This window comes from Tenrec ecaudatus, chromosome 15 (assembly GCF_050624435.1).
Source record: "Tenrec ecaudatus isolate mTenEca1 chromosome 15, mTenEca1.hap1, whole genome shotgun sequence".
NCBI lineage: Eukaryota > Metazoa > Chordata > Mammalia > Afrosoricida > Tenrecidae > Tenrec > Tenrec ecaudatus.
Window position 1 is genome coordinate 88,122,456 of NC_134544.1, and position 15,307 is coordinate 88,137,762.

General features: G+C 42.9%; 1 long non-coding RNA gene across 1 annotated transcript; it reads left to right on the plus strand.

Annotated features, from left to right (window-relative positions):
• The first annotated feature begins 6,454 nt into the window (after positions 1 to 6,454).
• LOC142427903 (uncharacterized) lies at positions 6,455 to 10,517 on the plus strand. Its single transcript, XR_012780111.1, has 4 exons — positions 6,455 to 6,574; positions 6,872 to 6,915; positions 9,407 to 9,520; positions 9,676 to 10,517. It is a non-coding gene; the product is annotated as an uncharacterized LOC142427903 (long non-coding RNA).
• The last annotated feature ends 4,790 nt before the right edge of the window (positions 10,518 to 15,307 follow it).

The window sequence follows — 15,307 nt, forward strand, 5'->3', positions numbered from 1 at the left end:
AATCTTTCATGCCATCAATGGGTTTCAAAAAGATCATGGAAAAATGGGTTTCAAAAAGATCATGGAAAAATGGAATAAAGATAGTGAAATTAGCCATGATCCTTTTGAAGCCTCTGCATTTCTGTCCCTAATAGATAATGGTAAAGAGTGTAGTATTATTATGTTAAACAGAATAATGTAATAAATCTTTTATAATTCCTCAATTATACATCTTAAAAATCTTTAAGAAACTTGTTCATCTTCCATAAAAACTCAGAAAGAATATTAAGAAATTTACATAGAGTATCTTTCTTGAAGATCTATTAAAATTGGTATTAATTATATTCTCTAGCTATGGTAAAGAGACCAGTTAGGTTACAGTATATCTATCTGTACAATTCACATAGAAACTAGTGAGAGCTGAAAATTAACAAAATGGCTTAATTTTTCTGGGTCCTGCGAATTTTGCCTATTCCAAAAGGTGGTTTCTCATGTTATAGTTAAAAATCCAACCTCATTATATAGTTTTGAGTTTTCCTTCTTTGAAAGAATGCCAGGTCCCATAGGTTCTGGCATGTGTGCACGTGCACGAATGTGTGCCTGGCTTAGTTTTTGATGTCCTTGAGCATTATAATGGTTACCATGGATAGGTGTTCATGGAGAGATTCAAACTTTCTGTCTAATCAGGGTCTCCTGGAAGAAAGCCTGGGTGATGAACTTTGAGAAACCAGCCACCGAAACTCCTCTGCAACATCCCGGAGCTCTGACACACATGGAGTCTGCAGGAGTTGGTGTGGGTTTGATGGCATATGTTTGGCTGGGTTAATTTCTAGGGGTGGGGGAGAATCCTGGCTTCATTTGCTACCCTCAAGGCTGTCAGTTAAACTCCACCAGCAGATCTTTAAAAGAAAAACGAGGCTGGTGGATCCTGTACAGATTTTGAATCTCAGAAACCTCCATAGGAACACTATGAGTGAGAATTGACATTGTGGCAGTGAGTTTGCTTTTTGGGGTTAAGGACAATGAAGGTTTGTAGGTGGCACAAACAGCTTGAACCAGACTGTTCCACTGAGAGTTGATGGGTTAAATTCAGCCTGCATTGCTGTGGAAGACAGGACTGGAGATCTGTTTCCCCAAATGATACTCCAGAAACGCTATGGTATTGTTCTGCTCTATAACACACGAGGTTGCCATGAGATGGAATTAACATGACATGACACCTAACCAAAGGGAAAACAAACATGATGAAAGCATATTCATGTCTATGGACACACATTGGCTTTATGTTGAAAACATGACTAAATCAGAAACACAAAAACAATTTTCATTAAGAATCATCATGCCCATAGTGAAAAACATGTAAGCCTACTGAGAATTTGGCATATCTAAATTACTTAGTGAAGTAGTCCTACTGCTACAGTAAATGTATGGCAGCACCACGAAATGTAAGCAGTTGTATCCCACGATGTGGCAATCTGGTCACATATTAATTGTAGCCTAGAAACCACAAGGAAGAGTTTAAGGTCCTATGGCATCACAGAGTGCACCTGAGAACAATAAAGCAGTGAAGAAAGCAAGCCTTTTATCAAGAATACTTGGATAAAAGGTTAGAAAAATTAAGTATTCCCATGCAGTGGGAGATAGAAAATGGTAACTTTATTTTAAATAATATGATATCTTACTCTATATAAGAATTATATATCTGAGTGTTACTTTGTATTAGGAATAATTGTGTCCCACTTTTTAAAAATGAGGAGCTAACCTTAGTAGGACACAGTTCTTACACAGTCAAATCAAACAAATTGAAGAAGAAACAGCTAACAAACGAAATCAATCGAAAGGATTAAATGAATTTGCATAATTAGAATTGGGTTCTATGAAACATTGTATCCACTAGGAGAACTGATAAAGGAATGCTTTAAATACTATGTCACTGTGAAAATAACTCAAAACAACCAAAAAACTGCTTACCTTGAAGGCATGTGTCACTGAAAGATAATATTAATGCACAAAACCAAAACTCACTGCCATCGAGTCAATTCTGACTGATAGTGACCTTATAGGGCAGGATAGAACTGCTTCCTAGATTTTCAAAACTGAACCTCTTTACAGTTGAAGAAAAGTTATTCTTTCTCCAGACTGATACACGAAGGGACCTGAAAACAAATAAAATATTTGCTGGATTCTGCAAATCAAAAGGATGATAAAGGAAACCAAAATTCCCTATTAATAAAATGAGTGGACATTAAATCTGGGCCAGCAATGCTCTATAAGTCACGAGGGAAGAGAAGGGGGGTGGTGGCATGGGTGGAAGAGCGCGGTGATAAAGAGAGATGAGCCATTAACACAACCAATCTCTGAGCTGAGGTGCTCTTCACACTCCAAGTGGAAAGGTACAGCATCAGCAGAGATAAAACCCAGGAGCTGTAGTAGAGATTTAAGTCAGAACCTCAAATTAGTAAAGGGCTGTGGAAGGCAGTGCATGCCTAAAGTCCATTTGAAGGGTATCCCCATAGATTAAATCCTCCACCAAATTATTGCTGATCATTAATAAGTGTTCTCCTTAAATTCTTTTTGAGATTGGAGTACCTTTTGCAGTCTGAAACAGAGCACAAGCTAGTTTCCGATGGGCAGAAATGACTAAGGAAGCACACACAGCCAAGATCTGTTTTAGAGTAAAAAGGAGACCCCATTTTAAATATAGTTCAAAGATAATATTAGTTAAATCTTAAGAGAGAAAGACAAAATAAAGACACAAACAAATCATCTATCTGGATGAGGGATGCCACCAACAGGAGGTGGAAATGGCTTCCCAGGTTCACATTTGAGATGTGAATTAAAGAGTTTGTAGGGGTGGGGCAGGGCAAATGAAACTGCCACGAAAGCATGATTGGTGGTCAATGAATACATCACAAACATCCTTAGATAGTGGGCTTACAAGATGGGTCCAGGGCCTCCTGACCAATGCAGTTAGGGCAAGGCTGATAGGACATGGCTCCTGTCTAGGAGACCCCTATAGCGTTTGGTGACCTCCATCAAGGACACACATGCAGGCAAACATCCAAGAGACACTGCCCCTCCCTGGGCTGCCTGGAGAGGTGAAGGTAATCCACTCTCCCAAGCCCTCTGCCTGAGGGCAAGATTACCTACAGCCTTGCTTCCTGGGCAGAAAGCACTCAGTGGAGGTTTACTCTATGTGAGGACTTAAACTGTGCCTGGTTTGGGGCTGTGACTGCTATGGCACCCTTTTGCAAAGCAAGGTGCTGGGAAGTTAAACTCTAATACAGACCGCAGTCATCATGGGGTGACCTGATGACTGCAAGGCTGGCCGCTCCTTTTGGTAAAGGCCACTCTGGGTTCCCTTGCTCTCATGCCTGGCACCTGACATGGAGGGAACGACACCAGACAAGAAACTACCCCCAATCGGGCCTTTCTGGCTTGAGGAGTGAGGGTGCATGAGGGGTTCTGGGCAGGATAAAGGAGACAGAGTATTCCCATGCGTGAATGCTCAGAGACCTGTACCCAGCTCAGACAGGATTTAAATGGAAACGCCCCAGGGGATCGTGGCATCCTGGAACAGGGGCCTACAGGGTGCGGGAATTGTAACATCCTCAGGAACCAAGACACAGCTGGGGACATCACCCTGCAGGGGTCTCCACTCATGGAATCCACATAGAAACATAGAGACACACCTACCCTTGTGGGAAGCTCCCTCTGAACTTTCTCAGTCAGAGGAAGTAGGTTCAATATGAAATTGCATCAGCTAGGTAGGGGGTGGGTGGGAGTCTGTCCTAAGGGGTGTGACCTGGAAGAGATAGGGAGGGAGGGGCCGAGAGGTGAGCTTCAGCACCTGGAGTGGCAACTGATTCATTCTTAGTTGCATAGTCTGGAGGCCCTGCTGAAATCTGTTCATTTTGGGTGACCCTGCCTGCATTTGAAACACAACAACACACAAGCCATGACAGAAAGGTAAGCTGACAGAAAGTGGTTGGTGGAGAGCAGGCATCTCAACTGGGAATATCCCCAGGAGACATTTCCATTGCATGGATTACAGAGACATACCTGACAGCACCTTATGCCATCTGCTCCACTTGACCATGCCTCTCCTGGCACCATATGACTTTCTCATGAACGCCTCCAATCAGGCAAGTCAAAGAGGCCTAAGCCTTGTAGACTCAAGAGCCACAACGGAAAGACCCTTTACAACACTTCATCCTCAGACACTGATTTCAGGCTCTGCTCCCTATGCTAGACCACCCAGACTCCAGCCTCCTTTTCCCAGGTGCATGCTCAGGTGAGCATCTAGATTAGAGATTCCTGAAAATGCCACTGTTGTCTTCTGCTCCTCCTTTTCCCCTCCCCCTCTGTCTCCATCTCCTCATTGCTAAAGACATATTCCCCCCCATCTGTGGGTTCTGTATTACTCTTTTGATGAAACCTTTCTGTGTGTGTAACTGTCTTACTTCCAGCAAGTTCCAGTCATCTCATTGTCCTTCACCAACAGTGTTTCCTTTAATACATTTGTTATGTTGAGCTCTCTCCCTTCCCTTTCCATATTATTGAGTGTTTTTATCAGGAATGGGTATTGGATATTGTCATATATCTTGTCTGCATCTATTAACATCATCAGAGGGTTCTTATTCTTTTTCCTGTTTATGTAGTCGGTTACATTAATGTTTTTTCTAATGTTGAAACTTCCCTGCATCCCTGGTAATAATCCTACTCAGTCAAGGTGAAATACTAACTCAAGGTGCTCTCTAACTCAATCCATCCCATTTCCACAAATCTGTACATAAACTCTTAGGTTTTATGATGTAATCATTCTCCTCGATTAATTAGTCATGAAATCATCAAATTTGTTACTGTGTTGTTAAAACACCAGTATAATATATCCCGTTGTAGAGTGTATTTTTAAATGCTTTTACCCCACATTCTCTGCAGTTGTAAAATTGTGTATTAAATTAAAAATTAAAAAATAAAGTTCTCATGCAGATCTACAGTTGTTCAGTATTGTCCTTAACTCATGATTAATATTGCAGTTATATATTTTAAAACCATGATTGTATGGTTTCAACAACTGTTCTGAATGATTATTACATTCATGCTTATTTTTATAAGAAATACTCTAACATTTTAGTACTTATTATACTTAGAGCCAGTGTACAATGGAAGTTGTTATTGTTTGGTGTCATTAAGTGAGTTCTAAATCATAGTGACCCTGTGTACCACAGGAAGAAACACTGGTCTGTCCTATGCCATCTTCATAATTGTTCGTATATTTGAGCCCGTTGTTTCAGCCTTTGTCAATCTAAAAAGTTTTCTTCTTGTTTGCTGCCCCTCTACTTTACCAAGCACAAGTTTTAATGTGATGTTACTATTGTATTTACCTCCAGTTTTCAAATACACAAATACACTAAGGTTTTACGTATATGAATAAGAACATATACTTAAAAGAACAATAAAGTCAGACCTGTCATATGAATTCTAGACTCATAGAACCATAGAGAGCAGAGTAATTGCTCCTTAGGCTTTTGTGTTTTTCCATTTTATAGAACATACTGTTTCATCTTTACCATAGCAGGAAGTGTCCTTATAAACAACAGTCCAAAATTAGACCGGTGATGTAGTGGTTTTTTTTCTCAGTCTCACACATGCATAAGCACCAAATGGAAGTTAAAGTGTACTTCAGTATCTTAAGAGATGAAAAAAATATTTAGTTTGGATAACAGAAAAGGGGGTAAAGGGAGACTTCGGACAGGGCAAGATATGACAAAATAATAATTTTAAATTATCGAGGGTTCATGAGGGACGGGGGAGAGTAGAGGGAGGGGAAATTAAGAAGACCTGATGCAAAGGGCTTAAGTGGAGAGCAAATGCTTTGAAAATGATGAGGGCAAAGAATGTACAGATGTGCTTACACAATTGATGTATGGATTGTGATAAGAGTTGTATGAGTCCCTAATAAAATGTTTAAAAAGAAAAAAAGAAAATATTCAGTTTGTTTTGTGTAACATTAAAATGTGTTGCGGTGGTAGAAGTATATTGCTTATTCTTTTATGTGGCCCTGAGCACACCTTTTACCATGTGGATATTCAGTGTCCCATAGGGAAGTTGGTGCCTTTAGCTCAGTCAGTGCTGTCTATCAGGTATGTGACTTTGATCATACATCTGATAATAATCTAACCGTTTGTCAGGATAAGAATCTGAGTGTGTGCGGTTTTTTTCCCCCACTAAGACCTCCATATTTTTTTATTTCCAATTCATCGCAATCCCTTCCTGTATGGTCACTGTAATGAAGAAGAGACTTTCAAATAATGTTGGTGGGAATGATGTCATATTAATCTCTGCCATATCAAGTAAGATTCTTATTTTCCTGAATGTCTATGCAGCTTAATGAAACCTTAACTCCGCCCTGACTTTTCACTTATGTGTTTCCGGATCACACCCATGACTACTCCCCTCCCATTCCGGGTCACGCTGAGATGGGCTGGAAGTGGCGGTGTCCTAACCGGAAGTGAGGGTCATACAGCGGATCCTACTTGCTCTGCCCAGAGAAGCTCGTGCAGCCTGAGTACTGTGTAGTCAGCACGCCCAGGTGAGGGGTCGCGCGGTGACCAATTTGGGGTGACCCTGGTGCACACAGCAGCCTGGCTGGGTGCAAGCGCCCTGCTTCCCCCTCCCCCGCTCCGTCAGCGCCCCTCGCGTGGTGAGATGTGGGAGTGTGTCCCAGGGGCTGCTTCCATCCCCCAGTTTTGGGATTGGTTGGGGTTCCTGGGGAGAATTCCTGTTGGAAAAAGTAGGATCCCAGACTGGGGCTTTGGGCGTCGGGGTTCTCGATTCATTGCGGGAACTTTGCGTGTCTCCCCCCCCTCCATTGTTTCCTTTCACACAGCGGTGGCTCCTCCCTGAAACTCCTACAACGTCTTCTGCTCACAGGTGAGACCCGGGTCTGTGGCTTCTCTCACCACGAAGTGACTGCTGTTCAGGAAGCGAGTGGCTGCAGCTGGGGCACAAAACGTTAGGGCTTCCTCCGGAGGTTTGCCCAGTCTGGTCCCCTAGGCGGTACCTTCTCTGGGAGCGGGGAAGGGGAGGGGGAGGGGTGCACCCGGTAGTCCGGAAACGCCCTGGCTCATTCTTGCCAGCCAGGAGGGTGGCAGCGGGCAGCGCGCTCAGCCTTGAGGGTGTTGAAGTGATATTCCAGCGCACCCACTGCGCATTGTGATATGATTGGCATTCCCAGGTTGCTGGGGGTAAGTCCAGGACTGGGACCTCAAGGGAGGTGACCCAGGTTGGTGGCTACCAGTCAACGGTGGCAAGTAAAAGGAGAAAGAGACAGGCCCAGCTGTACAAAGATGGGGTCCAGTGAGCAGGAACTCAACCAAAGAGAGGGCAGTCTTTCTTTGGAAATGCATATAAGTCTCCAAAGAAGGGCAAGACCCCTCAAGTACGGAAGATCCCCCGTTCCCACATACACTCTTAAAAATTTTTGCATGTTATTTCTTTAATTTTTAAAAAAACCCTGTTTGTGTTTAACAGTAGAAAGAAGCTGGAGGAAAGCTGCTTAGTGAAGGACAGACAGCTGGAGGAAAGGTTTCTTTAAGAGGGACAGGAGGAAATTGCCACCAGTAATTAATTGCTTTTCATGCAGAGAAAGTAGCCAGTAAAAGACATCCAGGCAATTGAACTGGATCCATTATTTCTGCAAATCTGTTAGTGTGGGGGAATGTGGGAGCTGCTCCTGCCTATTGCCCAAAGGGATATTTCTGTTTCTGCTGCCTCTGAAGAAGTAGCTTGTCGGATGTTTAGATTTATGCCGACTCCATTTTAACTGTGTATTCCCACCTGGAGTCATTTTATCCCTGTTCTAATGAAAATTCCGAGTGTGTTGCTTGGTTTGTAGGGTTCTTTTGGTTTGGTTTTGGTTTTGAGTAAGCGCTTTTAGGAAAATTTCCAGCTTTACCGAAGCCACGAGCTAGATCCGGGAGTTGAAGGAGGCTGTAGAGTTGCTCAAGGAGACCACCCAGGTGGGGTGTGGCTCTGCCAATGAGGGACTGAGGGGCTGGCCTGGTGCTCCACACCACTCCTTGAACACATGCTGGCATGACAAGAGGCAGCGCTCCCATGAAAACTCACTGGCAGCTATTCTGACCCAGCGACCCTATGGATAGGGTAGAACTGCCTGTGGGGGTTTCCCAGACTGTAACTCTACACAGGAGTAGGAAGCCTCATCTTTTTCCAGCCAGTAGTTTCCAGCTGATGGCTTTGTGGTTAGAAGTCCAGCATGTAACCCACCAGACACTGGGACACCTGATCCCTACTGTAATCTTAATTCTCTACCCAATGTAGCTGTTCTAGAAAAACTCATCCCCACGCCACATGGGACTTCCTACAGTCCCTGGCCAGGGGAAATTCTGTTCAAGTCCCTGCCTGAGTTTGGAGGGTGATTCATTTGCAGAGAACAGCTCTTCATTCCGTGAAGGTTCACACTGTACTTTCTAGATCCCAGCTCCTGTGTAGAGGCAAAAGCCCACCAGCATGTCTGTGTAGGCTGATAGGCCCTACCGTCAGAATTGAGATCAAATTCTAGTGCTTCTATTCATTAGCTGATTTCCTTGGGAAAGTATTTGAGCCTCTAGTGGTTCGTCTCTGAAGTGGGCCAGATATTTGTGGGTTAAGCGACTCAGTGCAGATCTGGCATGCCGTCAGTGGCTGCTGATGTGACCCGTGCTGCAGAGAGACATGCACACACATCCTAATGATGCTGGACCAAGTGGAAAGGAGGCCATGGGTCACTTACAGCTGAGGATGAAAGTCCAGGAACATTGCTGGGGCCTGTCGTCCCTTTCAAATGCCTCAGGGACACAGGCATTTGAAAGGACACGAAGAAAGAGCTGGACACAGGCCAGCCAGGTCCTGGTGCTAACTAGCCTCCCAGAACTCATCCTACTTCTTGATGAGCACAGGGAACCTTTGGCGGGAGTTGAGCAGAGCAGTGACATGACCATGGCAGCATGAGGTATATCACTGGGGCTTCAGTGTGGAGCCTGGCGTAGGTATTTGGAGAAAGGGTGCAGGTGTGCCTGCAGGGAGAGCGGGTCAGAGGTTGGGATAGTTCACAAAGGAGATGTGGCTGTAACATAGGGATTGTAGTGGGGGCTGACGGGAAATATCCAAGCTATTTTGCGTTAGGGGCAGATGATAGAGGGGGGTGGCTGGCAGGATTTGGTAGCATACAGGGTCAAGAAATAAAGCCAACTCTTACCCTTGTGATGTAGGCAAAGCTTGGGGACCTGGATGAGGATCAGGAGGCAGGATGTGGGCATCTATGCAGGCATTTGCATTCCTTACCTGTCAGGACCCCAGGAATAACTTGCTACGTTGACTGTCAGTTACTGAACTGGCTGGGTCTTTTCCCTCTGTGTCACAGCAAGGGCCAATCTGATAAGTTCTCCCGAGATGGCCAAGCAGCCAGACTACAACCTGGGAAAAATTGAGAACAAAGCAGAACCCACTGTAGACCTGCTTCTCAATTACCTGCAAGGTGAGGCTGGTTGCAAAGGGGTGTGGGGTGTCGGGGCTGGGGAGTGGGCGGGGTTTCTGCTGGCTCCTGAACAACTACAGGTGTTGACAGCTGTGCCTTGAGTGAGTATGGGACCTGGGGGACACCACTCACCCCAGTGGACCATGTCATTCCAGCTTTCAAGAAGGCCCTGGACCTGGTCATGCAGGTGCAAAAGCAGACCAACAAAGGAACGAGAAGCAAGAAAAAGCACCACAAATCTGAAAAGCCTAACAAATCTGAAAAGAATGGAAGTTTCCCACAAACTTTTTGAAGCCCCCTTGTATCTATCTCACAACTTTTGCCTGTTCAGTTATTTACAGGTTTAAGCCTTATTGACAGCTATTATAAAAATCTGTTTGCAAGCTAACATTCCATGATCCTTGTCGTTTTCCCATCACCTCTACCCTCCACCCCCCACTTTCTGCAACTGACCCTGTTACCCACCAATAACCTTTGACATCTCACTCGGGGGAAGTTCTGTTCCAGTCCCTGCCTGAGTGTGGAGGGTGGTTCCTGTGCAGAGACCTGCTCTTGTTCATTCCGTGAAGGTTCAGTGTCCTTTCTAGATCTAGCTCCTGTGTAGACACAAAAGCCCTCCAGCATGTCTGTGTAGGCTGATAGGCCCTACCGTCAGAATTGAGATCAAATTCTAGTGCTTCTATTCATTAGCTGATTTCCTTGGGAAAGTCTTTGAGCCTCATTGAGCCCCTAGTGGTTCGTCCTTAAAGTGGGCCAGATGTTTGTGGGTTAAGTGACTCAGTGCAGGTCTGGCAGGCAGTCAGTGGCTGCTGATGCGATCCTTGCTTCAGAGAGACATGCAAACACATCCTAATGATGCTGGACCAAGTGGAAATGAGGACACGGGACACTTACAGCTGAGGATGAAAGTCCAGGAAAATTGCTGGGGCCTGTCCTCCCTTTCAAATGCCTCGGACACAGGCATTTGAAAGGACAAGAAGAAGGAGCTGGGCACAGGTCAGCCAGGTCCTGGTGCTAACCAGCCTTCCAGAAGTGATATCCAGCTTCCTGATGAAGGCGGGGAACCTTTGGAGGGAGTTGAGTGGAGCAGTGACATGGTCATAGCAATATTAGGTATATCACTGGGGCTTCGGTGAGGAGCCTGGTGCAGGTACTTGGAGAAAGGGTGCAGATGTGGGTGCAGGGAGAGCAGTGGGGAGGTTGTTGGGATAGTTCAAGAATGTGGCTGTGCACAGGGATTGTAGTGGAGGCTGATGGGAGATATCAGAGCCATTTTGGGTTGGGGCAGATGGGGGTGGAGGTGGCTGGCAGGACTTGGTAGCATATAAGGTGAAAAAATGATGAATTTTTAATACTTTGTCTTCCTGAGCTGCCCTTTAAAAGTATCTGTTCAACTTTATTAACTCTATCATTTCTTCCATTTGCCTTAGCTACTTTAAGTAATGAGCAATTTCAATGTCTCTTCTGATATCTACTTTGATTTTTTTCTTGCTTTTCTGTCTTTAATGACCTTTTGCTTCCTTCACATATGATGTTCTTAATATCGCCCCCCCTCCCCCAGGTCATTAGTGTTCATTTCATTAAATGTTACCTAAATTCAGATTGGATAGCCATAAAATATTATTTTAGCTCTTTTAGACTCGTTTTAATATTTTTCAGTTTCAAACAATTTCAGAAATTTCAGACTAAATCTATAATAGAGCTATATAATTTATGTTTAACATACTTATATCTTTAGAGTAGTGACTAACTTCTTGACTAATTTTTAATTTGTGGAGTTTTAGTTGTTGACTTATAACATTTATATATTCTGAATACAAGATTATTAGGTATCTCATGAATAGTTACTGATGTAGGTTGCCTTTTTCAAATTCTTGATTGTGTCTTTCCAATTATAAGGGACTTTAATTTTGATGAAGTTCAACTTATGTTGAACTTGGGCTGCTTATGTTTAAGATGTCATAATTGCTTAAAATGGAAGATATCTTAAGAAACCATTCCCTAATCCAGGGTCACAGACATTTATGTATATGTTTTTTATTAAGGGTTTTAGGATTTGGCTCTTACATTTAGGTCTTAAGATCTATTTTGAGTTAGTGTTTGCATAAGGTGCAAGGTGGCAGTCAAAACCCATTCTTTTTTCCTATATCTAGTTGTTTCGACAGCATTTGCTGAAATCACAGTGACTTCTCTGCACTCTTTTTGAATCATTTAGCTATGTATGTATGAGGTTGAATTTTTAGACTCTCAATTATATTCCATCAATAGGTTACCTTTATGTCACTACTACACAGTATAACTACTATAGCTTTTTAGTAAGTTTTCATATCAGGCAATGAGCATTCTCCACCTAGATTTTATTGTTTCTCCAGATTATTTTGGCTATACTAAAACTGTCACATGTCCATAGAAATTTTAGAATCAGCTTGTCATTTTCTGGAAAAGCAAACCGTGAGAGGAATGAGGTTGAATCTGTAGATGAGTTGTAGAATATTGCCTCTGGATAACAATCAGTCTACCAAGCCATGAAAATGTCAGCTTTGTACATGGCTCATTTTTTGCTCAAGTCTCAGTTTAAATGTTTAGCCTTCTCACATCTTATGCAAAGTTCACTCCTCTGCTCCACTATAGTACATTATTTATGAACTTGATATTTATTACAGTCTAAATAGTTTGGCTTGCTTGGTAGAGTTTATGCTTCAAGTAAGTCTTTTATTCTAAATATTCTCTAGGGCCAAACACAATGCCTACTAACAATACTTGTTCTTAATTTTTGTCGGCCCCAGTCTGTGCTGAGAGTGGGCGGATGGAGTGTTGTGGAGCGGAAATACCGCAAGAAATATGCTTGAGGGAAGTGGGTTTTCGGCACCCCCATAAAAGCATGCAATTAGTGGATGATGGTTCTGGAGGGGTCCAGTTCCCCAGAGCATCTCTCTGGTGGGAGAGCAACTTTCTGGAGAGGTCTCAGATACACCAGAAAATTTTTCTGGCAGGGCCCGGACTTAGAGAATCGTTCTCTTTTGGTCCGGACCCCAATTAGCACCATTCTGGCAGGGTCATGGATCCCTCAGAGCATCATTCCAGCAGGGTCCCAGAACCCCAAAACATCATTCCACCGATGCTTCCAGTGCTTCATCAGTTTGTTGAAACTTTTAAAATTGAATTCAGTCAATGCTTGGCAACTGGTTTTGGCGAATTCCGTCAGTGCAGCTTGAATATCTTCCATTAGTACTATTGGTGCTTGTTTATATCCTTCCTCTTGAAATGGTGGAATGCCAACTAGTTCTTCTTGGTAGAATAATGTGTATTCTTTCCATCTTCACTTGATGCTTCCTGGATCGTTCAGTATTTTCCCCATAGAATATTTCAATATAGCACCTTAAAGCTTGGATTTGTTTTCTTCAGTTAATTGAAGATGTAGTGAATATGTTCTTTCATTTTGGATTTCTCACTCTAGGTATCTGCACATTTCATTGTAATACTTCTCCAGATCCTTTCTGAAAGTTTCTGTTCAGCTCTTTGGCTTCATTTCATATGAAGTGCCTTAGCTACTCCATGATTGAAAGCACTTTCCAGAGTCTCTTCTGACATCCAGTTTGATCCTTTCTTTCCTGTCTCTTCAGTGATCTTTTGCTTTCTTCATGTTCTCGGTGATATCCCACGGCTCATCAGGTGTCCTGTCCTTGGTGTTTAGTGAGTCAAATCTGCTCCTGACACCTTAATATTCAGGTGAGATAAACTCAAGGTTGTATTTGGCTCCCGTGGGCTTGTTTTAATTTTCTTCAACTTGAATCTGAACTTCGCTACGAGCAGTTGATGGCATGTTACACAGTTGACTCCCGGACTGATTTTAGCTGCTGACATTTAGCTTCTCCATCTTCTCTTCCCACTGTTGTAGTCAGTTTGATTCCTGTGTATGCCCACTCCAGGTATTTGCTATGAAGAAGTTGTTAGTCTTGTAAAATTCTATCGTGATCTCCAGATTTATTTCTATCACCAAGACCATATTTTCCAATTATTGTTTCTTCCTCTTTGTTTCCAACTTTTGAATTCCAATCACCAATAGTTATCCATGAATTCAGATTGTGTTTGATCAATTTCAGACTGAAGATGATGGTAAAATTCATCAGTTTCTTCATCAGTTGTAGTGGTTGATGCATCAATTTACATAACCGTATTGACTGGATTTTCTTTTATGCAGATAGACAGTATTTTATCACAATAGCATTGTACTTCAAGTAGATTTTGAAATGTTCTTTAGGAAGATGAATGTGATTCCTCTTGAATATGTCATTCCCAGCATAGCAAACTGTTTGACTGTCTGATTCAAAATGGCAGATATTAGTCCGTTTCAGCTCACTAATACCTAGCATATTGATCTTCATGAGTTCCATGTAATATTTTATGAGTTCTGGTTTTTCTGTATTAGTACTTCATAATTCTGAGTTTCAATGATTAGATCATTGTCGCTGTTTCTTCTCATATTGAGACATCCTCTATCAGCAAATGAAGGTCTCAACGGACTTATTCCATCCACGTCATTATGATCAACTCTGCTTTGAGCTGGCAGCTCTTCCCTGACCATATTTTGAGTGCCTTCTATCCTGAGAAAGAGCCCTGGTGGCGTAGTAGTTATTCATTGGTCTATGAACTACTAATTAGCATTTCAAAACCACCACTGTTCCTTGGGAGAAAGACCGGGCTTTTTACTCCCTTAAAGAGTTGCAGTCTGGGAAACACAGAGGGACATTTCTGTCCTGTCCTGTAGGGTCACTAAGAGTTGACATCGACTCACTGGCAGTGAGTGGAGTTCTGAACTGGGGTCTTATTTCTGGCACTATATATGACAGAGTTCTGTTGCTATTCGTGAGGTGGCAGTGACTAATTCTCCACAAGTGGACAACCTAGTTCTTCACATGAACTGCTTTCAGGAATCACCTAGCTCGCACGTCAGAAGTTTAATTGATTTGGACTGTGGTATGGTCCACTGGGTTTTTTTTTAAGCTCTGTTATAAGTGATTATGCTGGTTAACCAGGCTTGAGAACCACTCCAAAATGAGTCAGTTCTCCCAACCCCAATATTCACCAAAAGCAAAGAGAACATATCACATGCACCCAAATATTCAAACAGGAGACGGCATTACCTCCCTTAGAAGCCCACTCTGGTGGCTAAATGGTCTCATTTCCAGACTCCCCCCCGAACCACCTACATGCAAAAAAGTATTTTATAAGCCCCTTCTTTGCCAAAATGACCTTTGTTGGATCATTTCTCTATATTTGAATAGAGACCAAGATCATTCACCTTATTTGTTAGACGTCCAGGAAACACAGGACTTCTGTTAAAATTCCTGGAGATAGCTCTTACAGAGGCAAGAATGAAACATTGTGCCTGTGTTCCCATGTTTTAAAGACTGTGTATCAGGACACGATGACACACTTAACACTGTGATTTCAGACTACAGTACATTATTCCATTAAAAATTATCAACCACAATCATTGTGTCAGTCTGGGTACATTGGAGAAACAAGTCCACAGAAACATGTATAAGAGAGTTTTATTTAAAAGGTAAATGCACATCAAGAAAACATCCCAACCCAGTGCTGCCCAGGCCAACAAGTCCAATATTAGCCCATACATCCGACACCAATCCATAAAGTCGTCCTCCATCTCACAAAACACACGCAATAATGCTGACTGAGGAGGAAAGCAGAATCAGTGAGCTAGTATGCATCTCAGCACTGGCAGGGGTTTCCACATGGCTTCTCCAGCACCCAGGGCTGCATCAG